At 37.2% G+C, this 24,939-nt stretch overlaps 1 protein-coding gene across 1 annotated transcript in view; it reads left to right on the forward strand.

Annotated features, from left to right (window-relative positions):
- Positions 1-24,939, forward strand: part of FMN2 (formin 2) — a 363,009-nt gene that overhangs the window by 332,570 nt on the left and 5,500 nt on the right.

A 24,939-nucleotide genomic window follows, 5' to 3' on the forward strand; every position in this document is an offset into this window, starting at 1 on the left:
CACCATTTGTATTAAGATTTCTGCCAGATGTCACCAAGAAACAGATGATCAATATTTTTTAAAAGAACTTCCAGGATTCTTGTAGAATTACACCACATTTCTTAAAGTAAATTTTTCAGGATTGAAAGAAAATTTTTTTCTCTTAAATATATGAAATAAAGTCTCTGTCACTGATTATGAAATTCCATAGAGACGTATTAAATATTAATTCAGGGGGAAAGCTAGCCCTCCCAGGGCAGCAGCCCCAAATAGTTGGGTCTACCAGGAGAATGAAAATGAAACACGATCAGCACTGTAAGCCAAACCCTAATACTGAACCAATTAGTGTTCTTTCCAACATCCCTACACTAACAATGACTTTGCTTTAGAAAACTTAACATCCGAAGGGACTTTGTTCATCATACCACAAAATTCCACAATTTCTGCTTGTTGTCTTCCTTACATACAGAACTGTGATTATCCACTAACTGTGATTATCCATTATCATTGTAAGTACATCCTTAAATATGATGAAATTTGCTGGCATGTATTGAGTGCACAAACTGCTATGAGCGCTAACTCATATAATTAATTACTTAGATTCCATAGAGTTATCATAGAAGAAACTTTACCTCAGTGACTAGTAGATGGAAAAAGAGTGGTCTGAACAGAAGGGAAAATAAGCATCCACTCTAAAGATAATGAGAGTATTCTACTTAAAAGTGGTTCATTAGGGGTTAACCTAAGAGATACAATTTTAGTCAAAAGTCCATGCAGGTAAGATAGGAGAGATAACTGCTGAAATATAAGCACATTAAATTGTCATTCATGTCCTTCAAATTTAGCTATATATTATCTTTGTGGGTTTTTTTGTTTGTTTTTTGTTTTTTTTTTTTGTTTTGTTTTGTTTTGTTTTTGTTTTTGTTTGTTTTTGTTTTTACCGAGCAAGGGCTGTCAGTTTGGAAAATTGTAAAGAGGAATCTTTTTTTTTTACTGCAGCCCAGCACCTACAATATCCCTTCATGTCCCTCACTGGTTCCCATTGGCCTCCTTGCATCTCTAATCTCAGTTTATTCCCCCAGAAAAGGGCCAACAGCTCAGTCACATCAATGTACAAATCTGACAGATGAGTATTCCTTTTTCTTTCAAAAGATATTTATTTATTTATTTATTTATTTATTTATTTATTTATTTGAGAAAGGGAGATAGAGAGAGAACATGAGCAGGGGGAGAAGCATAGGGAAGAAGGACAAGTAGACTCTGCACTGAGTGCAGAGCCTGGCATGGGGCTCAATCTCATGACCTGAGATCATGACCTGCACTGAAATCAAGATGTTGGATGCTCAGCTGACTGAGCCATCCAGGTGCCCCCGACAGATGAGTATTTCACCATGTACACCTATTTGCTTGTGGCTGGGGCTAGAGAATGAGAGTGGAAGTAAGGAGAGGTCAGCATCCACAAGATAAGACTGGTAGAGCTGTAGTTTTGGAGTAACTATTCTGCTAGCACATCAGGGAAGTAAGTAAATCATAGCAAAAGGCTGGCATATTCCTATGGTGGCACCTCTGGAGATCCTAGGGCAAGAAGGTAGGTAGACACTCTCATTGTAGTTTGCCTTTACTCTGTACATGAGTATATGAGTTGGTGAGATGCCATCTCAGGGGAGTTGTTGAAACTGACTAATTCAGTTACACAACTCTCCAGTGATACCCAGTCTCATCTAGCCTGTGCTCCATGAGGTAGAGTTGTGTCTCTAGGTAACACATTGATACCAATCCACTGTTCCATGATATTTTATGCATTTAACATAACCAAAACTAGCTTTTCTTTACCGAGTATCTCATAAAATCAAACAGATGCTTCCTATGCTTGTCATGTCCCAGGACTATGCTGTGGCTTTTTTGACCCAACCCTTGGTTGATTTTGCTTTTTGATGCAAACTTTGGTGACTTTGCTCACCCCTTGGTGGCAGTGTTGTGATTTGGCAGATTACAAGTGCTCTTCACTGTAGACTTCTCATCATTCACTATCATTTGCTTTATTTAAGAGCTAAGGAGGACTATGTGGCAGGTGAGACAGTGCTTCTTTGCCCTTTAACTTCTGAAATATATTATACCTCCTGGCAAATAGCTGCTTTAATAAGCAAGACCATTGGTCTGACTCATTTGTAGAGAAACTTTGTCCCTTTCCTTCAATATAGGACCAGTGACACAATTTCCAGGAAACAGTGCTAAATGAAAACATTGGGCCCCTTGTTCAAAAATTAATAAACAATTTCAAAACAGGAAGTACAGAGCCCTTCCAAAGTGTGCAAACAACACCCATGAAGCCAGCTTTGCCCTAGTGTAAGCTTTGTATCATATTTTCTGTAGGTAAATGGAAGGATATTTTAGGAATGCTTTATACCCTCAGACATCAATTGGAAATGGGATGTGGTCAGTTAAGGGTCTTATACTTCTGGTACAGTCTGTGTTGATCTGAGTAGAGCTTCACATAGCACTAACTTCAAGCACTTAAAATGGGATGTTGTTCTGCAACCTGATTGTTCCCTCCTCTGTACCCTGTATTTATTATCTGCATATTTTGTTTAGTCAATTTTATACTATGATAATGCCTAATGATGTGTCTGTTTTTATTTTATACCATAACCATTTTGATATTTGCATTTTAGTCTTTATTTCCCAATGAGATGTTTCACATCTTCATTTCTGATGTAGCTCTCACTGTCATTAAGTCATAGTGCCTTTCCACTTTTCTGATCTCCATAAATATTTGCTGATTTGACTAGTTACATCATTGTATTTGACACAGACACAGGAATAAGCACTTAGGTTATGAAGTAATGAACATGCTTTTCTACATAGCTTAAGCTTATCATTGTAAGTAATAAAAAAAAATACCATTCCAAATACTTTAGGCAAAAGGAAAGGCATTGTTAGATAATCAAACCACAGAAGGGCAGGGATGGAACTTGTGTGTTGATTGCCTGAATACAGAAATTCTAACTGCAGTCTGTGGGAACTGGTCAGATGTGTCCATGCCTATCTCTCATGATCTGTCTTAATAAATGTTCTCTTTCATCCTGCTTCCTCTTCTTCTCCCTCTCTCTCTTTCTCTCACTCTGATTCCATGTTCTCACTCTCTCCCCCTCTCATCTCCCCACCATCACTCTCCATTGTGGTTTATCCTAGTTTCCAAGCCAGGCTATTCCTTTAAGGGTGGCCCCATGGCCACTGGTCACAGCCGTGACTCACATTCTCACAGCCCAGTAGGAGAAAGCACTCTCCACAATCTAGAAAAATTCCAAAGAAGAACTCCAGATGAGTTGTGCCCAGTTCTGGATCAGGCACTGTGGCCAGAGATTTGGAGTACTATTGTTCAGCAATTCACAAACCCTGTTGTACAGCCAGAGAGGAGGGCTGCCATGATTGACATTCTCCTTCATTGCAGTCACTGGAGTTAGGTAGGGAAGAGCAATTTCTAAAAAAAGTAAATAATATTATTATTACCCAAATTTATTAAGCCTTTAAAAATAACCTGTGTAATTAGCAGAATGTCTTAGCATGGTAGAAAGAAACCTGAATGGTTTCATGATATAGTTGAATGTTTACTTTCCACTGTTCCTTGACCTGATTTGGAATTCACAGATTGACTATCTTTAAAGTTGTAAATCCTGTAAGAATATTTCTTATCCTATAATTTCTCTTTGGTTCTGATTATAGAGTGGTAGTAACTTTGTGTTTTCTGGCTTTGTCCTGATGATTCCTATGATTGAGTAAATGTATTTCTTGAATTGGTGAATTTCTACACATCCATGAAAAGTCTTAAAAAGGTCTGCTCTCTTTCTAATTGATGTGGTTTGGAAAACATGAGGATTTTTATGTTAGTTCTTCCACTTACCCGCCTAGTCATAGAAAGCCATAGTGTCCTAAACTGCAAAATGGAAATAGTAATATCTCTCTTGAGGCATTATTGTGTACACTAAGTGAGATAATATATTTAGAGTATACAACACAGTATCTACATGCCAAATGCTCAATCGTTCTTCCTCTATCATTTAATATAAATGATTTCCTGATCATGACTACCTACAATTGTAACATATTGTTAAAGCATGTTAAGAATGTATTCAGTGGATACAAGGCATTTTTGTGATTCAATTACTTTTTGGTTAGGTAAAATGTTTTGATTCTTAGTCCAAGGGAAAACTTGTTCAAGAATGTTCACACAGTCCACCCCTCCATTATTTACATCATGCTATGCAAAAGAATTCCTGTTTTAATGCTTTTAGACAAGTGACCCATTGGTTTTGTCATGAGTCAGAAGAAGTGTTTTTTTTTTTTCATATGCTTGGAACTAGGCACATACAATTGTTAATAAGAAACGCTTCTCTAAAAAGAAATCTAGACTTGTTATCACTGAACAGCCCAAAACATATGAAAAATCATTTCAAAAAACGAACTCAACTATATCCAGAAGGTGAGATAAACCAACATTTACTCTGCTAAACATCTCTCCAAAAGGCTCACAGAGCATAGTGTTAATATGGCAGGAAATGGGCAGTCCTTATCTCTTTTATTTTCAGGTAGGCAGTAGCATTAGTATCACCAGCTGCCAATGAGGCCCTATGGAGCTTGAACAATAAGAGTTTTGTTAATTAGAGGAAAGAAGTATGGATTGATTGGGAATACTTGTGCTTTTTGACCTTGATGGGATTGTGGTTCTTGGAGAAGATAGTGGGGCCCAAAAACAACTCCACTTCTCACTGTTTTGTTCTGTTGTAAGTGGCCTTTAGTTTTTTGGCAGTCTTTGGCTATGTAAAATTATTTGTAATTATTCTCATTCCATATGGAGTTTTTACTATGCACAAGAGACACTTCGTGCAATTGGTGACAGACCTGTCTTTGTTGAGCTAACAACCTAGCCGAGTATGGTGTTATATGCAGTGGGAGAAACTGGGGGCAGGAGTTAATTCTGTCCAGAGGATTTATGACAAGGAGACTGGAGTTGGACTAGGATTTTCACAGGCAGTCCAGTGTGGTAAGGGCCTTGTAGGCAAGATAATGTGGCTCTGGCAACTGTACCTCAAACCCCATAGTGTGCAGTGTAGCCTATCAAAATTTTGTTTAGTGGGCTTAAGACATTTTAATTTAATAAATCAGTTGTGACATTAGGAAGGGTTATGTTTAAAGTATTGTCTAACTTAATTTACAGGTTTATTTTATTTTGAGACAGGTAGTCTTTGATAACCCAGGAGAAAGGATAACTACTCCTCTAATTTGTGCAAGCACGTGGTAATCAGGTCTGGTTTCTGCCCAGCTTAAATCTGCAATTAGAGGGAAAGGATTTCAATGCTTGGCTTTAGAAGGTTATGCATTAAATTGGAGAGCACCTCATGCCATGTTAACGTTCCTGTTTCCATAATTTATATTTAAGTGAGCTGTATGTTCAGATTTAAGTAGGACGTTATTAGTGTAGAAGGAAGTGACCATTATAAAAGATTGAAAGTAAAACTGAAGAATTGAGGTAAGGGAGGAAGGTTTATTGTTATGTAATAATGTATTTGCTGAATACCTAGATGAAATTGCCTCTTGGACTGCATTGTTACATTGCAGCATTAAATGAATTTATCCAACCATTTACCCCTTTAATTGAGCCACCAATGTCTATAAAAAAAACACAAAGAAATTCTCTTCCTACTTCTGTCTTTTTATAGCAGAAACTTTGGCACAAGAGCTGACAAACTAGATAGAATCATGGCTAATGGGACCTGAGAAAGTGTAGGAAATGTGATCTGAAGGAGTAATTAATATGCAGTAAGACATAATAGATGATTCATTTATTTATTATTTTATTCAAAATTACTTTTGTCCTACTGTGTGCTGGCCAAATTTTCTGGCTATATGGTTCTTACCCTTTAGTTAGAGAAGCAGACAATTTAAAAAACCCACAATTTTAAATTATAGGTTCAAATTAGTACTATGAGGAAAATAATGAGCCATTTTTGCAAAGCAAAAAGCAGAAGAGGTTCATTTAGAAAGTGTGGTCAGAGGAGGCCTTTCTGAAGAAGCAACATTTATGCTGACACTTGAAGAATTTGTGAGAGTGGCTATGCTAAGGGGCCACACAGTATATGAGCCTGCCAGGCAGAGATGTAGGAAGTTCAAGATAATATGACAAAAAAGATCGGGTGGACTCCAAGAAAGACGAAGGTGATGAGATGAATTAATGAAATAGGCCTTGTGGATCATGGTAAGAGATTGACTTCTATTATGAATGCAATAGAAAAATCATCAAAAGGGTTCTTAGAAAGGGAATAACCTGATGTGATTCATGTAATGAAAAGATTATTAATTCAAATGTGTAATAAATTGGACAGTGGTATTGAGAAACAAGTTAGGAAATTAGGATAGTAGGCCAGGTGAAAGATGTGATGTTGTGGACCAGGGGGAAGGTGACAGAAAGGAGAGGAAATGGGTGTGTTGGATATATACTTTGGAGGTATACCTATACAAACTTGCTATTTGCAGATTACAGCCTCTACTAATTATAGAGGGTCAGAAAATTCTAAGTGTCAGCTCAGATACTGACAAGCTCATGTTAGCCAGGATGTTAGAGATCAAGAATGCAAACTTTCCCTCTCTCTTCTAAAATGATTTTCAAAGGCAAGGTTAGGGAAAGATGTGAAACCTCAGATATTAGGAAATTCACTTTCCAAAACTTAGTTCTCCAAGAATGATGTAAAATCATAAGGTGAACGTAGGATGGAAAAGATCTTTGCATTTCTTCTTCATCTTGCCATGTTCCAAGACATGTTTTTTAAATCTTAGAAAATCCTTTCTCAAAAGCTTCATGTTCAAAAATGGAAGAAACTCACCCTCAGAATCTCTGGTTCCAGCTCCCCATCAAAGAATCAGAACTAAGAGCCAAGAAAGTAGCCTGTCCAAAGATATTTTTGCTTTGAAAAGGATTTAAACATTGAGGTACCTTCCAGTAAATTTGTAGAGACTTGTAAAGTTATCTGAGCAATTATTAATTTCTCTTCAGCGTTTGCTAAAAATAGTTTTTGACGTCTTAGCAAAGTTTGTAGTAAAACCGTTTTGGATCAGGATATACTTTATGGAGGAGATATTTAAAATTACCCATTAAAAATAACATCATGTAGCTTATATGGGCTGAAAACAATTTCTATATAAGCTGTTCCTTTACAAGCAAGATGGTATTTTTAAGGGGTCACTTTAAGTTTTGTTAGGATATTCTTAAACAATGTCATGATTATAATCTGCTAGAGGAGGAGATCGAGATCTGCTAGATTTGTATAACGTCATATTAACAAAATCTTAAGTTTGTGTGGGCTTCTGCTAGAGCCTGGATTTTTAAGATAGTGACAAATTTTAGAAGCCAGAGGCTCCCCACAATTCATTCTCACTATAATGCTCTCCATACTGACTCTGACCCTTTTAAGCAAGGGAATTCCACCTGCTTTGCTTCAGGATTCCACTCTCAAGACATTACTCCTGTTCCCATTAGTGATAGTGAAGCTTTAGAGAAATGAGAAATGCTTCTTAAAAGTTTGGGATTCTAAGGTAAATAATGGATAGTCATAGACTAGTCATGAGAGGTAAAGATGGAAGAGATTGTCTTCACAATGTTTTACGTATTGGTCTCTACAACAGATTTGAAGTTGATGGCAAAGTTTAGACCAAGACATGTCGGCAGTTATTATATTTGACAAATAGCAATTAACTTACTTGGTTTTGCTGCTGAAGTCTGGTTGATTTAGAAGCAACTGTGAGAAGGCATCAAACTCAATTTTAAAAGAAATCATTTGTGAAAGCATGTGCTGAGTGTATATGTATGTGTAGTGGAGGGGGGACAGGGTATGTGTGGAAGGACCCCAAAATGGAGATCAGTACTGAAGAAATTTAAGAGTGTGTATTTTAATATAGGGCACATAAAAGAAATTAGGTAATATTTGTATGTCTTTGTGGAGAGGAAATGGAGAATGGTCTTAAGCAAGTAGAATGGCTAATAAACATATGAAACGATGCTCTGTATCATCATCCTTCATGGAAATGTAAATCAAAACCCCAAAGAGACAGATGCTAATTATGATGGCTGTACAAAAAAAAAAAAAAAAGCAGACAATAGCAAGTGTTGGGGAAGATGAGGAGAACTTGTGAACCTCTCACACTGCTGGTGGGAATGTGGCAATGGTTCAACCACTTTGGAAAACGGTTAGGCATCCCCTAAGAAAATTAAACCTGGAGTTACTGTGGGACCCAGGAACTTCTTCCTAGGTTTATACCAAAGAGAAGTAAAAGCGTACATCCACCCAAATGCTTGTACACATGTGATCATGGCAGCACCCAAAAGATGGAAACTACTCAAATGTCCATCAACTGATGAGTGGATAAATAAAATGTGAATATTACAATGGGATATTATTTGGCAATAAAAAGAAATGGAGCACTGATACATATGCTGTGCCATGAATGAGCCTTGAAAATAAGAAAACAGTCACAAAAGGCTGTATATCGTATGATTTGATTTATATGAAATGTCCAGAATTGTCAAATATATAGGGTCTGAAAGTAGATTAGTTGTGTCAGGGGTTGAGGGAGAGGAGAGGGATCGTTAGTGAAGTTTCTTTGGAATATATGGGATGTTCTAGAATTAGATGGCTGCACAACCCTGTGAATATACTAAAAGAAACATTGAATGTCCACTTTAAATGGGTAAATTTTACAGGATGTTAATAACTCAATAAGCCTTTATTTTTTAAGTAAATAGATCTCTCACATCAGAGCTCTAAACATAAACACAGACCACATAAGTCTTTTAACTACTAACATGAACATTAGCTAAATCAAAAATAGAGAGATAAATCTGTTGACAAAATCTGTAAAAAAAAAAAAAAAAGAAAAAGAAAAAATTGTATAGCTCGGTTCAAAATCAGAAAGGCCCCCATCAATTTAGACGATTAATAATTTATAATAACTTGACTCTAGTGATGAAATGAACTAGTGATTTTTCTATGTAAATCCATTTCAGGAAATCACAGGTCATGTTAAAAATACACACAATGTAATAGATATTGTGTGTGTTTATGTATGTGTGTATTTTGAAATTATTCATCTACTGCAAATAAACATTTTTTTCAAATCTTATCTCCATGGGAGGGGATTGTCAAGTTTTCCTAACTTATATTTCTGATGAAGTGATAAATATCCACAAAAATAGTGGATATAATAAATGGTTAAAATAAATGAAAAGAAAAGGGAAAGAAAAAAAAAGAAAAGGGAAAGAAATTTGTCTGTGTTTGCTATGGGGTAAAGCCTCATGTCTTTCACTTCTGTCTTGTTAACTCTTCCTTCACCCTCTTGCTGTAATGTCTCCAGCCCTTTCCTGGTCTTTTTAGTGCTCATTCAGGACTCTACTCCACAGGCCTTCTGGCCAATGTGCTGCTCAAGGTTTTTGCTTCTGCTTGTCATAAACAGTTGGGTTAGCAGTGTGAATCATGGGCAGCTGCTAGGTCACGAGTGGAATTTTGACCCATGGAAAGAAGACATTTCTTTAAGGCAGACAATAATAAGGACAGACCATTGATGTGGTGCACCTTAGCCAATGGGCTCTCAGTGAAAACCAACCCTGTTGATGCCAAAGAACTAGCTGTGGAATTATAATGTGGTCTTGGATATTGCCATTTCCAGTCAATTCAAGTGTCTATCAATTGAACAACTGTCATGGCAAATTGGTATCACATAAGCTTGGATTCTTTGGTTTATATAGAAAGCTGTTGTTTACCATTTGCTCCTCCTTAAAAGGACCTTCAGATCAATGTTCTCATCATCATCATCATCATTTTTGTTATTTTATGCATATTATAATTTCACTTCTAATTCTAATGCTCTTAAAGTTTTAGGAGCTATGGTTTTGTAATTTTTAAGACTAATAATGTAACAGAACTATAAAATTGCAAATTGAAAATTGCATCATACCTAAATATAATTCCTAAAATGGTAATTTTTTTTTGCAGTTTAGGTTTTCTAATTATAATATTACCAATATATAAATACATGGAGAGTTTGCTTATTCCTTTTGAATGTTGTGTTATGTGAAACCTGTGAGCATTCATTTTATTTTATCTCATTTCATTGCATTCCATTGGGATTTATTTTGTTTTTGTCTCCTGAACAGACACTGTAAAAAAATACTTAGAATCCTTGATGCCTTGGATGTCTTTCTAAGTTTTAAAACTGTATTTAATCAATTTCATCTGTCATTTTATCTTATTGAATAATGTTAAACATTCTCTAAATAATCCATCAGCTTTGTCTCCATCCTCTTCCACACACCCCTGGACATGTTCCACCTCCAATTGATTATAAAGGTTGCCCTTCCTTTAGGAATAACAGACTGGCACCCGTGTGTCACACTCTATATCTAGATGAAAGAAAGTGTTCCTGGCCAACATGTCTCCACAGCTCATTGATCTCTCTCTGGAGAAAGGCTGGTATGTGTCCTTGCAGATTCCTTCTTTGAGTGATTTAAAACTTGATGCTGAGCTATATAAAGTCCTGTCTGGATAGCTGTGCCTTACAGAATGAGGGTCACGCCACTTCTGCATTTGCAGAAAGGGCACACAATCCTCTCCTACATGAGCTGCATCTCCTATTGCATTGTATGGAATTAAGTGATGGTTGCACTTGGCAAAGTAAAAACTAAGGCTCAGAGGAGAATCAAAGTATCTGGTGCACAGTCAGGAAGTAGACCTGCCATGTCCTTTGGAGGCAGATTCAAGCTCTCTGGCTTTTTATAAGGAAATAGTAATTTTCAGAAAATAGCAATCTCAGAGGACAGAATTCTGGGTGTGTTGGTGGAGGCCATAGCTGTCTTGCGGCGAGCAGAGTGAACCCAGAGCCAAGAGGTCACGACTATCTCTTCCTGGGCTTCTCAATGTTGTTCTGTCTTGGGGTGCTTCTATACAGGAAGTAGGAGATGAGACAATGGGAGAGTACCGTGGAAGGAAAGGTGGCAGTGAGGTTAGAGGGCTCAATCCCCTGAGTTCCATTAACCTAAGATGACCCTCATCTCTACCAAATTAGAACTGGGGCAGTGGTGGGGCACCTGGGTGGCTCAGTGGTTGAGCATCTGCCTTTGGCTCAGGTCATGATCCCAGAGTCCTAGGATTGAGTTCCACATAGGCTCGCCATAGGGAGCCTGCTTCTCCCTCTGCCTATGTCTCTGCCTGTCTCTCTATCTCTCATGAATAAATAAATAAAATCTTTTAAAAAAATTAAAGAACTGGGGCAGTAGAAGTGTCTTTGATTTAGTATTCCATCAGGGTAATCTTGTGTCATAGTCATGTGTAGCAGAAGCCAGTAATAAGACATAAGTGCAGCTTTTTAATTTTTTAAAAAATATCTTTTGAATTTTTTAAAGATTTATTTATTTTATACGTATAAATAGAGAGAGGGCACGAGCACAGGCATGTGGTGGGGGAGGGGCAGGGGAGAGAAACTGGCTCCCCACTGAGTGTAGAGCCCAACCCTGAGCTGTCTTATGCCCTGAGATCATAACCTGAGCTAAAATCAAGAGTTGGATGCCTAACTGACTGAGCCACCCAGGTGTCCCCAGCTATTCTATCTTTTTTAATAAACAGAACAATCTATCATCATAATAATGAATTAGTACTTTATTCCATATATTTAAGCCCTATTAATATTCTTCTATTGTTTTATAATATGGGCATCTAAGCTGGGCTGCATTTACCATCACTTTGAAAAATGATAAAACTTAAAATTATGCCATATTACATAAACATTCATACTTTTTTAAAAGAGTATATTTAATACTCATATCTTTTAGGCTTTGTTATATTATGGTTTATAATAAGAAATATGTATTTGATCTTCAGCTGAATTTTTGGCACAGAGTTCCTAAAACATTTGGGATTTCCTAAGTGATGAGCGTTATAAAGATGTCTTCTGTTATATTATGGGGTGGCTTTTAGAAAGCCCTTGGGTCACCTAAGGATGATCAGGGAACCAAACTTGTGATGAGAGGATTGAAACTTTCTGTCTTATCCCCTGACCTCTGGAAAAAGAAGAGGGACTGAATCAATCACCAATGGCCAATGATTTAATTAATCATGCCTATATAATAAAGCTTCCATAAAATCCCAAAAGGACCCACACATCTTGCTCTATGCCTCTTTTCCACTGGGCTCTTCTGAGTTCAAACCTTTTATAATCAACTGGTGATCTAGTAAGTAAAATGTTTCTTTGAGTTCTATGAGCTGTTTTAACCAATTAATTGAACCCAAAGAGGGGGTTATTCTAACCTTTCATCTCTAGCCTGTGATTCAGAAGTACAATGACAATCTGGACTTGCCATTGGTGTCTGAAGGGTGGTGGAGCAGTCTTGTGAGGCTGAGCCCTCAACCTGTAGGATCTAAAGCTATCTCTAGGTTAGAACTGAATAAATTGCTTGGTGGTATGAGAAAAACCCACAGGTCAGAATTAGTATCTTTATCAGAGACCTTCATTTAGAATTTAAAATATCCAAAAGTAGGAGTCTGCCTGTGAGAATCTCTAGACTTTAATATCTAAACTTGAATTTGTCATATAGTATATGGAGATCGGCCTCTAAAATTTGTCAGGTGAGGAAAAGGGAAGGAGTAGCAGTACCAACTCTTTAAAATATTCTTTTTTTTTTCTTATTATCATTATACATTTAGGTAATACATATATTGCAAGGATAAAACATCAGAAATAAAAGCATATTCATAGTTTTTCTTAACTTTATTTTAAAAAATTAACCTCTTTGGTTCAAAGGGGTGAACATTGGCCTAGGGATGAACATTTTGATAAAATTCCATTTGGCCACATTAAAGTTTTCCAAATGTATGGGGGAGGTAAATGAGATGAAGAATAGTTACAAAAAGTGTATTTCAGCAGGTAAGAGAATATCAGATGCTCACAGATAACTTAAAAGCTTTCATTTCGAAAGTCCTAGATGTAATCAATGTATTCTTAAATTCATGTGTTGTTTTTAGGGCAGAAATACTCTTAATTCTATATTGAGTTTGTACATGGGTTTATTTTTTATGGTCTCTATTAATTTTTTTAATATTTTCATTTCACAAGGGCCAAATAAAAGAATCATTTCAGAGTACTAGAGCGTGAACTAGAAGCTAGAGAATGTTGATGGACTAATTAGATAAAAAAGTCGAAAGGCAATTGTTTTTTAATATCATAGATAAATGACTAGATGGCTGAACAGGTGGATGGGCTGTGGATCGAGAGTTATTGGAAATTGCACATAAACCCATTCGGGAAAAAAATAGAAATCCAAATAAGTAAAAATGATGTTATTATGAAGAAAGCTTAAATTGACTCCTATTTTTTTAAAAGCTTTCTACTTCATCTATCATTAATAAAGAAAAAGAACTCACAGCATACTTTACCAGTAGTTATGGTCTATTACTGTGTCCCTAACATTCACATGAGATTCAAGGACCATGCACAACCACTTAGCTTAAGAGAGACAAGAATGGGACCATCAGAGAGCTAGTGGATCATAGTAAAAAAGGAAAAAAATGTGCTGACTTCAATAAAATATATATTTCAGCATTTGCAGGTAGTTACTAAAAACAAATTTCCTAGTAATGCTGATCAAAGAAAAATTAAGAATTAAGTGTTTACATCCAAATTCTCAATTATTAGTGTCCATTTCCTATTTTCCACCTGAGGGTATAATGAATTCCCTAACAGGGATAATAGAGTTCACAAACGCTGAGAACAAGTATTATTACAGATTTGCCTTTATTCATAGTTTTATAGTTCAGAGCCATAAATCCTTGTCTACAATTTGGAGATCCAAAACACCTCTGACATCAAACATTTTTTCATAAGTTTTTGGCAAACTCAATTTATGTGAGACTATTTATGAACTTTTTATTCATCCCACTTACTATGAATGTTCATATGTCTACTGCAGAAATGGTAACATGTTTGATTACTTCATGCTATGTCAGACCCATTTGGTAGTGTTATGTACCATCTTTCTGTCTGAAATTAGAAGGTTCTGAATTCTGTAATCCAACTGGCCCCAGAGGTTTGGGGTAAAGGATCACAGAATGAAGAGTCATCTGGCTGACTGAACACTGTATTCACTAGTCCTAATTCTACTCCTTCTCAAACACACAAATAAATCCAATCCTTTGTCCATGTAATGGGTCTTCACATTTAAGGTTAGCTATGAAAATACTATCAAGTTCTCCATCAGCATGATAGAACATTTGTGGTTCTTTCCATTGTTCTAGAATCTCATCCATTCATCCATTCATGGATGGAGCTTCCTGCCCAGCCTGGGCCACATCATCTGTTATTCCTGCTGTGCCCTTACTGGCATTATGTCTTACACAACCAATTATACTTCTTAACACTCCCAGTATCAGCAAGGCCATACCCTTCACCTTTCTTGCTCTAGGAGAAATTTCCTAGCAGGGCTATTTAAAAATCAGTGTTCTCCAGCCTAAGGTAGCTTCTCTAAGGAATGGAGATTCTGAGATAAATCCTGGGAAACATGAGGGGGATGAGAAGTCAAGAATGCTTTTATGCAACTTTTAATTGTCCTTTATAATTGTTCCCTGCGGTGCCTTCTACTTTCTTCCAACTCTGAACACCATTTCTGCATTCTTCACTGTGAACTTATGACTTGTCCGCATGTTTTACTGAGGTCATTCAACAAGAATTTATTAAGTGGTTACTATATGCCAGGCACTGGAGCTGTAAACAAAACCAAATCCTGGCCTTCTGAATCTAAATTAACATACACTAGGAGGACTGATACAGACTTTGACAAGAAAATAAAGTAGGGTGAAGGAAAAAGCGAGTTGTAGGAGGTGGTGGTCTGACTATAAACAGAGACTTGAGGGTTGTGAGGGAATAAACTAGTGGATACTTGGAGACCAAACATTTCAGACAGAGAGAACAGCAAGTACAAAGCCTGAGGAAGGAGCATGTTTAGGGAGGAGGCTGAAGTTGCTGGAACAGAGTGAGCAAGGAGGGAGAAGTAGAAAGTGGGTATGGAAAGGGTGTGCCTGCCAGGCAGGGTGCAGAGGGGCTTAATTAAGGAGGAGGAGCTTAAAAGAAGAACCATGTGAAATGCTGCTAATATTCACATGAAGGAGGTGAGGACCAAGAAGTGACCTTGGAATTGGAACTGGAATTGATGGCATCCACAAGAATAGTCTATCCAGTGGCTGGGTACGGATGTCTGATGAGAAGGGAGCAGAAAAGTGGAGACAGTGAGCACAGGAACTTGTGCGTAGAAAGGGTCACAGAGAAAAGAAGTCCAGCTGGAGAGGAAGGTGAATTAGGGTTTTTTGTTTTTTGATGATGATGGGATAAACAGCATATTTTTAGCCGGATAGGAATAATCCAGGAGAGGAACTATTATGACCCTTATTCTCCCTTAATATGTGTGTTTCCTTGATCCCATTCCTGCCTTGTATCTCCCACATCTTCCCCTTAATTAAACCGTACTTCCTCTTGCATAATCCTAAAGCATCATGATATAAATAGCTTTCTGGTACTCTTTTATGAGTTTTACAGGGAGGAAATGTGATAAACTCTCTATAAACTAATTTCCACGTCTAATAGCCCTTGAATTCCTCCCCACGACAACAAAAAAAGTCTTTAAAAAGTAGGATCCAAGTTTTCATACATGTCATCTTTTGCTAGAGAAGTGTCAAAACAAAAGCCATGGTGTATGTACCAGCAGCTTGAGTTTATATCTCACTAGCTATAATCAAAAATGTTTCTGAACCATATGCAAAAAAAATCACTGACATTAAGAAAATAACATGTGGAAAGAGTAAAACGATGTTTGCATGAAAAATGTCAAATGTAGTAAACACCATTATTCTCCTGCAATAAAAGATTAATTTTGCTGTCACATGTGATTTTGTTATAGTTTTGATCATCATGTATGACAGAAATTTGTTTTATTTGCTATCATAAATTTGTAGAACCAGGGATTGTCATTAGACCATTTTTTTTAGGAAATCTAAAAATCTTCAATATGTATAGAAAGAACATGGTCATTCTGTTGGGACTCAGATAAAGGGCACATCAGCTGAGCTACTTTTGTAAATTCCATGTAAATCCACATCTAATATAGAATTAAAATAGTCTCTATTGCAAGATCCATGAGAAAAACACCTTTTTTAATAAACCAGAGATTTGGGCAGCCTGGGTGGCTCAGCGGTTTAGTGCTGCCTTCAGCTCAGGTCGTGATCCTGGCCTCTCAGGTTCGAGTCCCGTGTCAGGCTCCCCGTGTGGAACCTGTTTCTCCCTCTGCCTGTGTCTCTGCCTCTCTCTCTGTGTCTCTCATGAATAAATAAATAAAATCTTTAAAAAATAAATAAATAAACCAGAGATATTATTTTTTTAAAACCAGAGATTTTAAATTAGTGATGAAAAATATGTGATGAGGAGTTTAAAAATCCTAGCACGTGTATGAACACAAATATTCCTATTTTCAATGACTGCTGAAAGCTTATTGTCTAAGCATCTCAAAAAGTTCTAAATAGTACCTTCCAGATTTCTCAGCTTTTTCTGATGCCATGTTTAATTCCTGTGGAAGAACATGAAAAAAAAAAAGGGTACTCTTGGTTTGACAGAGTTTAGTTCAGGTTCTTTATTTACACAGTTGGAATGTGAACCTTGCTGTTGATTCCGTGAAGCAACTATATTTTCCTTCTTCAGTAGCACAGAATGTCAGCCTTTCCAGCACTTGCCACCTACTCCTGTTTAGTTCAGAGCATTGCAATGTGCTGCAATTAAGGAAATATGCTGACTATCCTGGATTTTTCAGACTTTTATGTCTGTATCAGATTAGGTCACCAATAAGCACCTGAACATACTTGAAGAGTGTGTTGACTTCCCTGTCTTCAGAAATGTCTTTACTGAGTTAATAGTTTAAAATATATATTGAAGATTTGTGTAAAAAAAGCCTCTTCCTTCTGTATTTTTTAGGTTAATACTGATTGCAATTCACATGCTTATTCAGAGAACTACATCAAAAATAATCTTCTAGAAATTAGAATCAAGAAAATGTGGTAGTAGCTTTGTTTTCTCCAGTCTTACACACTTTCCTTTTTCAAAGATGAACACTATAGCCTGTTGTGTTTCCACTGCTACTTTTCCTTGAGTAAAGTTCAAAATTTGTGCAATTATAGTACTTCTCCCCAGTATGTAATAAAATACATGTACCCATTTTTCTCAATAGTTTCTCTTCTCAAAAATCATGTTGAACTGCCACACTTTATATGTTCAGAGTTGTAAAAGATTCAGTCTTAAAGAATCAAATGCTTCTAAATATATAAATGATATAAATTAATATAGCAAGTGGAAATATATAAGTATATGATAAATATATACATGGAAATAAATAGAAGATATCAATGGTTATGTATTTCATCTTATCTATGGATTTGGGTAGTAAAAGGCAAAGTTCGGTGGTTAAAACCAAACTGTGAAGGTTGATTTTCTTAGTTTGACTGGATTTGAACCACAGCCCTGCCACAAATTGGTATATGGCCCCAAGCAAGTAATTTGACCATTTTAGGTTTCAGTTTCCTCATTGTAGAAGTTGGGAAACAATAGTATCTACTCCATGGGATTATTATTCTCCTCTATTTAGAGGAGATAACATCTGTAAAACCCTTTTAGCCTAGTGCCGGGCATATAAGGAGTCCTTAGTAAATGTTAGATGTTACTGTGATGAGCCAGATGCTGTGCAGGGCATGAGATATGAAAAGGAAAGACATTGCATTCTTTGACTTCAAGGAGCTTATATCATAGTGTCTTTTAAGACACTCTGTGGAAGCTTTCTAAAAGGAAAGAGAAGTAAAATAGGAAGTAAAATGAACATCATCTACCCTAGTTTGCTTCCCATTATGGGAATACCATTTGTTTTTTACAGTACTAATAGGTAGACATTAAGCCCATGATTTTCCCTTCCTAGTGGGAATGATATGGAAAGAGTGCAGACTCTGAAGTTGACCAGATTATTCATTCCATTATCATGTGACCTCAAGAACCTCACTGAGTCCCAGACTCCTCCTTTTCAGAAGAGCATAATGGCATCTCTCATGCTTGGTTGCCAGATGGTTGGATGAAGTGGTGCACATGAACCACTCACTCACTCACACACTGTGTCTGGTACACCACTGGCTTACTGTAAATGTTCACTTTCTTCAAATAAAAAATCATCTCAGTCAATTTTTGGACATCTGTGCTTGCTAAGACAGTTTATTAAAACAGTCTCTGTATAAATTTTACTAGTTAATTGTGCTTGATCCTCTTCAATTGGTTGCTTTGTAAAACAGGAACATAATCATATGTAATGACACCCTGTTATCTTTTTTTTAGTATATTTGACCATCATAAATTCATCTAAGTATCCAACTCCCTATCATTTCTCTTTCTAGTCTGCAGACATCCCATTAGAGATTCTTTAAATGCTTTGTTGAAAAGAAAATTTATTACATCTTTGTCATTTATCTTTTGCTACTAACCTAAGGGCTAATAAGAGTTAGTGACATGATTTCATGTGGAATCCTTAAAGGCTCCTAGTGATTCATATAATGTATATAAACTTAGTTTTTCTTTAAGATGGGAGAAAATGAATATATACACTAAACTCTTTCATAAATTTTATGTACATTGATTTAACTACACTGTTATTTATGGATGGAATTATAATAGTAAATCAGTAAACTCAAAGGTCAGGTCAAATAGAACTCTGCATAGCTTACTCAAAATGTGAATTGGACATTCAGACTCATTGCTGCGGAGTTCACTGGAAGAGGGAGGCAGAAACGAGATTTAAATCAAAGTCCTAGTTATTTGTCAAAATTTATCCCTGTGATTTTTTTAGCTTACTTTTAATTTCCCTGTTCATCATCATTTATTCATTTAGTCAGTTATTTTTCAAACATCTAGTGAATACTTACCTGTATCAACTTTATTATTATCCATGGGAATGTAAAAATGAATGTACATGATCCCTAATCTACAGGACTTACTATTCAGCAAAGCAAAAGACAGATATATGAATAGCTGTAAGTCTTTAAAATAAGCCTTCCTAGACGGTCAGATGTACTTTCTATAGGAAGACTTTTTTGAGCTTAACTTGAAGGAGCCATGGAAGGAGGAGAAAAAAATGGGTAGACCCAGAGGAACAGTTTTAGCAAAGACCTCCCATTGGAGTGGGGAGTGTTTCTGCATGGTTGGAACCAAAGGAACATTGTAGAGACTAAGGAGAAATTAGGTTAGTTGCAAATGGCCTTGAATACCATTACTAAGAAACTTAAACAGTATTTTCTTGGCAAATGAATAAGTGGCTCAGATGATTCCCATGTTTTGGACATTTGTAAAGGATGGATTAGACCAGTGTGAATGCCATTCAAGCAGTGATCTAGACATAAGGAGAAGCTTGAAAAACAATCAGGTACAGTGGAATTTAGCTTGGGACAGATTTAAAAATCATTACTAAGGAATCATTAGTAACAGAACTTGTTAACCATTTGCATATATATGGAGGGCTGGTGAGGAGGGAGAGAAAGGATTCAGAGGATGAATAGTTATGGATGGTTATATTCTTAACCAAGGAGGACCAGGTAAGGGAGGAAAGAAAAATGTCCACTGGTATCTGGAGCTCAGGGGAAAGATCAGAACTAGAGGTATGGATCTGAAAGTCTTCATTATAGTTGGAATTATAAAGTAGAGATTGCCTATAGATACCACAGAGTCAAGATTAGACCCTGGGTAAGGGAGAGAAGTTTAACAAATAAGCACCAAAAGAGATTGAGGAAGCATGTCCAAAAAAATACTTGGAAAACTCAGAAAGTCTTCAAGGACAAAGAATAAGAGAATTTTAAAATTAGGTACTAGTTAACCAGAGTGATTATCGTGGTGGAGGAGGTAAGAACTAGAAAGTGCTAGTGGGCTTGCCAGTTAGGAAAGGATTGACATCTTTTATTCCACAGAAGGGCTAATATGAATGACGACTTGTGTTTGTTGGGGAGAGGGGTGTTTTGTTTGCTTTGAAATGAGGGCATAGTGGCATACATCGATGGCCATCTTTTGTTATCTATTACCATTCCAAAATTATAGGAAAGTTTTTTTCTGAGGTAGCTCATCCATGTTCTACATTTTTAGAATCTTAGTCACCAAAGAGATTTAGACCATAGGGATCGATTTGATTGGTTGAATATGTTTTCTTCTGAATAAATGGTGCATCTCTTTTCACCCACATATACCTCTTGGAAACACTGATGAACCTTATTCTGCTTATTGGCTTTATGTATATATTTGCAGTTTTTAAAACATAAACAGAGAACGTGTATTTTGTCATGGAATCCTAGATTTTACACCATGTATATTTCTCAAAATTCAGCTACTATCGTTGATAGAAGTGGCCTGCATGCACCATGTCTTACCGTGACATGAGTGCAGTACCATGTGTGAGGCATCTGTGCCAACCCCTTCTTCAGCTCATACTGAGCCGTTCTCTTGTTACATCAAAGAAACTGAAAGGTATTCTTAAAGCTTGGTTTTCTTGAGTCAAGGGCAATTTTGTGTTCATTCTGATTGTTCTCCATAATTGAGGTAACAAGTATAATGTTCTCTCTGAAAAGTCTGAGATTGTCAATAATAACATTCAGAAATTCATATATGCCTGAGAAAACTGAAGTTCTTTTTACTTGAGGATAACGATAAGTGGCATTTCTGGTTGATTGTTCCCATTATATTGTCAGGGGCTTTGTGGTACTTTTGTGTATTTTAGATCATTAGTTATACAGGGGAGAAGATAGACAGGAGTAACCTCCCCCAGATCTACCTTTAATTCCAGAAGGCATCTAACACCTATTTCTGTCCTTTACCTGGAGGGAGAGAGACCCACAGCTTTAAAGCTGGCACTCCTAACCAGCCTTTGTCTAAAGGCTGCCTGCCTTCTCTGTGTGTATATACATGTGTCTTTTCCCCCCGTTCTCTTAAAAAATTGTAAATTTGTTGGCAGACATGATGGTGTTGTATTTCAGTGAAGTACATTGTGAATTGGTAATAATGATAATTATGTCTACTCTTAGCTTATTAATCTGTGTATCAAGACCTCCAACATGTGTGTGACATCCCAGCGCCAGGCTGTGCTTAAATCTCTTGCAGGCTGTAGGCTCCACTAAGGAATCAGGCTACTCCCAGCAAGTCTCATTGGAGCCAGCAGGAAATGAATCCGTCTGCCACAGATACTTATTTAGACCAAATTATTAATGTTTAGTGGCAGAAAAGTGACTCCCTTTCTCCTTCGATTGAATGATGAGAGCGTATCTGTTTTCTTGATAAGATTGTGGCCAGCCTGGCTTTTGCTCTAGAAGGTAGATAAAAATTATTCTGCCTGCAGGCCTCAGGGATGTCTGGTTTCTTTTCTCTGTTTCTGTGCCAGAGTGTATCTCCCTTATTCATCTCACAAACTGTCTTTAAACTTAATCACACTGAACTTTTTGTATATGTTTGCCTGACAATAAATGGGTCTGGGGATGGGGGGAAACGTGCAGAAAAAAATACATCTTTATTAGGAGAGAAATAAGAAACCACTCTCTCTGTTTAGAATAACCCTTAGGTCAAATGTGTCCAGTTATATTAAGGACAAAATTTGAGAAACTTTTCATTTGTTTTTAAAAATACCAAAATAAAAATAATAATTGGAATGCAAATTAGTTTCAGGAAATTCTGTAATTAAAAAGTATTTTTTTTTCATTCTACCATCTACTTCTGTCTTGTCTCTAATATAGACTTTAAAAACATTTTCATTGTCCTGGGCAAATTTTCTATGCTTCATAACTTCTGAATTCATAACTCTTTAAAAGCGAATGAAGATGTTACAACTTAGGGTATTTGCATAGAAGGAATAAAAAAATCCTATAGATGTATTAATATGTATTTTTCTTTTTTACGTTATATTTACAACTTTATTTTTTTAGAAAATAAATTTAATATAAAGTTTTTTAAGTAAGTTTAAATTTAAGCTCTAATACTTAAAGATGTTTTGTTTTTCTCGGTCGGTTTGCGCTGGACTGAGAAAACAGTTTCAACTGAGGGATAATCTCAGAGTCCTGTTCCTCACCAAATGCTTCCCTCCCTATCCTGTAGGTGGTTCTCTGATGCATCACAAAATCTGTCATTACCAATTAATGATGTCACACTTCTTTACCTTGATAAGCTTGAATTTCAGATTTTACCTTGATTCCAGCATTACTTTCCATCTTTGCGGACAACCCACTAAGTAAGCAGGTTGGGTGGTACAATATGGTGACATGGTCCTAAAATCTTATACTCCTAGACATTTAGAGCAGTAAAGCCCTGCCTATCCGTAAGTCAGAATTCTGGCCTCCCCAGCCTTCCAGACACAGTTGGGAACTCTGAAGTATGTGGGAGGTATGCGGCATAAGGGAGAAGCCCCTGTGGCAGCTGGAAGTACTGCCTCCAGGTCCAGGAACTCTTCGTTTAGCTAGAATTGAACTCAGTCTTACTGCTCTAATTTGAAGCCTATTTAAATTAGCTCTGTTATCTGGTTTTCCCATCTAGAGAAGATAGAAGTTATTAGAAGAAGATTAAAGTCTCTACTCAAGGCAGGCATACTGGCACCAGCAAGATGAGAGCACAACTTGCTGTGTTAGCCAGAAACACAAACCTTAACAAGTGTACACAAAGTAAAGCCAAGTCAGTGTTAAATCCATGCAGGGGCAAGCCACGATGTATGTATGTATTTTAGGAGGCCATGAACATAGCCCTGTATCAGCACATTACAGCAGTGACGAAGGCTGGGACAAGCATGAGCCATCAGGTATGAGGTAAATCGTTCTAGTTAATAAAGAGAAAAGTTTGATTTTTTTCAGAAAAACTTTATTCAAAATTGGTTATACAGAGTTGGCCCTTAACTGGACCAAGTTTCTATTTTCTGGGAATCACGCACTGATTCCTGTCACTCTTCCCAATTGTTGTCTGAATGAAACCTTTCTTGTGACAAAAATTGTTTTGTTCAAATTGGTCTCCTACTCTGTTTGCCGAACCTGATTCCATATATGTCTTCTGGTTATTTCCTATAGTTAAATTCTCCCTTAAAAATAAAGAATGCCTCATTGTCTGATTACATTTGGTCTTCCATGTAAGGGATAAGTACACGCATTTGATATTTATTCAGCATAGTTTTGTTTTGGAAGTTCAGTAGTCAATAGAAGCTATGATGGTGAAATATTAGCATAAACATCAAATTTTATAGCCATTATATACTGCTCAGTATCCTTTTCCTTCTCTTCTAAAAGGTAATGCTATATTTCCTTTTTTTTTTTTTTTTGGTAATGCTGTATTTCTTGTTTTCTAATCCCTGCTTTTTTGTGTTGTTGTTTTTCCAAGACCACTAAAAATGATGAATGAAGAATTTTCATTATCATATGGTTTGTTTTTTGCTCATGTTTTCTTTCTGTAATCTAGATTGCTGATTGGAAGTTGCAACTGTTAAGTAAGCCTATCAAAGATGTCATCTGAAATTTTTTACTTCCCTTTTTAGTTCTCTGAGAGGGTGAAATCGTGATTTACAAATGCCCTGGCAGTCTCCTTTGTGTGAAGGCAGCCAGATTCAAAAGAACATGTCTTCATGAATCAAGCATTAGAGCTTTGTCTGCATACCATCCATAGCCCTCACCCTAAATGGAGTTTAAACTCAAGTGCCGACGACATTTGGAAGCCAAGGACTTTCTTCTTCTACCTAGCCTTTGTTTCCTCTCTCTCCTTTCTCTCTTTATAAAGTATCATTCGCCTTTTTACTCCCCACCTCCTTTCCAAGCAGGACATGGTGGCCATTTTTACTTCTTGTTTGAAATGTTATCACCACCATGCTTTTTCACTTAAGGCCTAGTGATGTCTAGTTATGAGATATACATCTTTTTCCTACTCAGTTTAAGAAATTTTCAGTGTGATTGAATGAGGGGTGAGGCAGGAGGGAAAGAGGATGGAACATGTACAAGTAGTTACTCAATAGGCCTAACTTGGACGAGCCAGCTGACGAGCCCGCTATGCTCACCCAGATGGAGAGTGAGCAGGAGACACTCATATGGACAGCTGCCTCGGCCCCCTCCTTCCCGGCTTCTCCCTCGTTATGCTTCTTATTTCTGCCAACTCTGGCAGCGTATCTCACCTCCAGGGACACATTCTTTTTTCCTGCCTAAAGTGTGGAAAAAATTTCTTGTTGTCAGAGTTTTGTTGAAATAAAATTGGCATTTGTAAGAAGCCACATTTGCTGGGAAGCTTAGGAGGGGCACTAGCACAAAGTGCTGAAGTGAGCAAGATCTCAGGGTGTGGGCTGGGACCCGGTGTGCACTGGAAGGAGAGAGGGGTGAGGAAACACAGTGGTCGAGGCTCAGTGCAGCTGCCCAGTCCAGGCTTCAGGGGAATACCTCGGGGCCGGGGCAAGCAGTGTGGCCTACAGGCTGTCTTCATCATGGCCTCTAGTTAGGAACTCCTTAGAAATATAGCCCTCTCCCCAACCCACCCCCCACCAGGGACTGCACCAGAGTAAAACAGATCCAGAAAATTGCATTTTAACACATGCTTCATGCTTGTGCTTCCAAATCCAAAGAACAGCTCCTTGAGGTTCTGGCGCTTAGTTTCTCAGCTCCTCACATCATTTATTTGTGCCTGTCTTGAGGTGCCTAGGATGCAGTCAGTGACTGACTCACCTCAGCCATGGGCATCAGAACCTGGAGCATAAAGCCAGCCAGCTCTCTAGCACTGGCCTCTAGGGTTATGGAGATCCTATGGCAGCACAGGCCAGAAGTGTGTATGTTCTGCTGTACTCCTTGTCTTACTTGGCCTTTGCACGTA

This window comes from Nyctereutes procyonoides, unplaced genomic scaffold, assembly GCF_905146905.1.
Source record: "Nyctereutes procyonoides isolate TBG_1078 unplaced genomic scaffold, NYPRO_anot_genome, whole genome shotgun sequence".
NCBI classification, from domain to species: domain Eukaryota; kingdom Metazoa; phylum Chordata; class Mammalia; order Carnivora; family Canidae; genus Nyctereutes; species Nyctereutes procyonoides.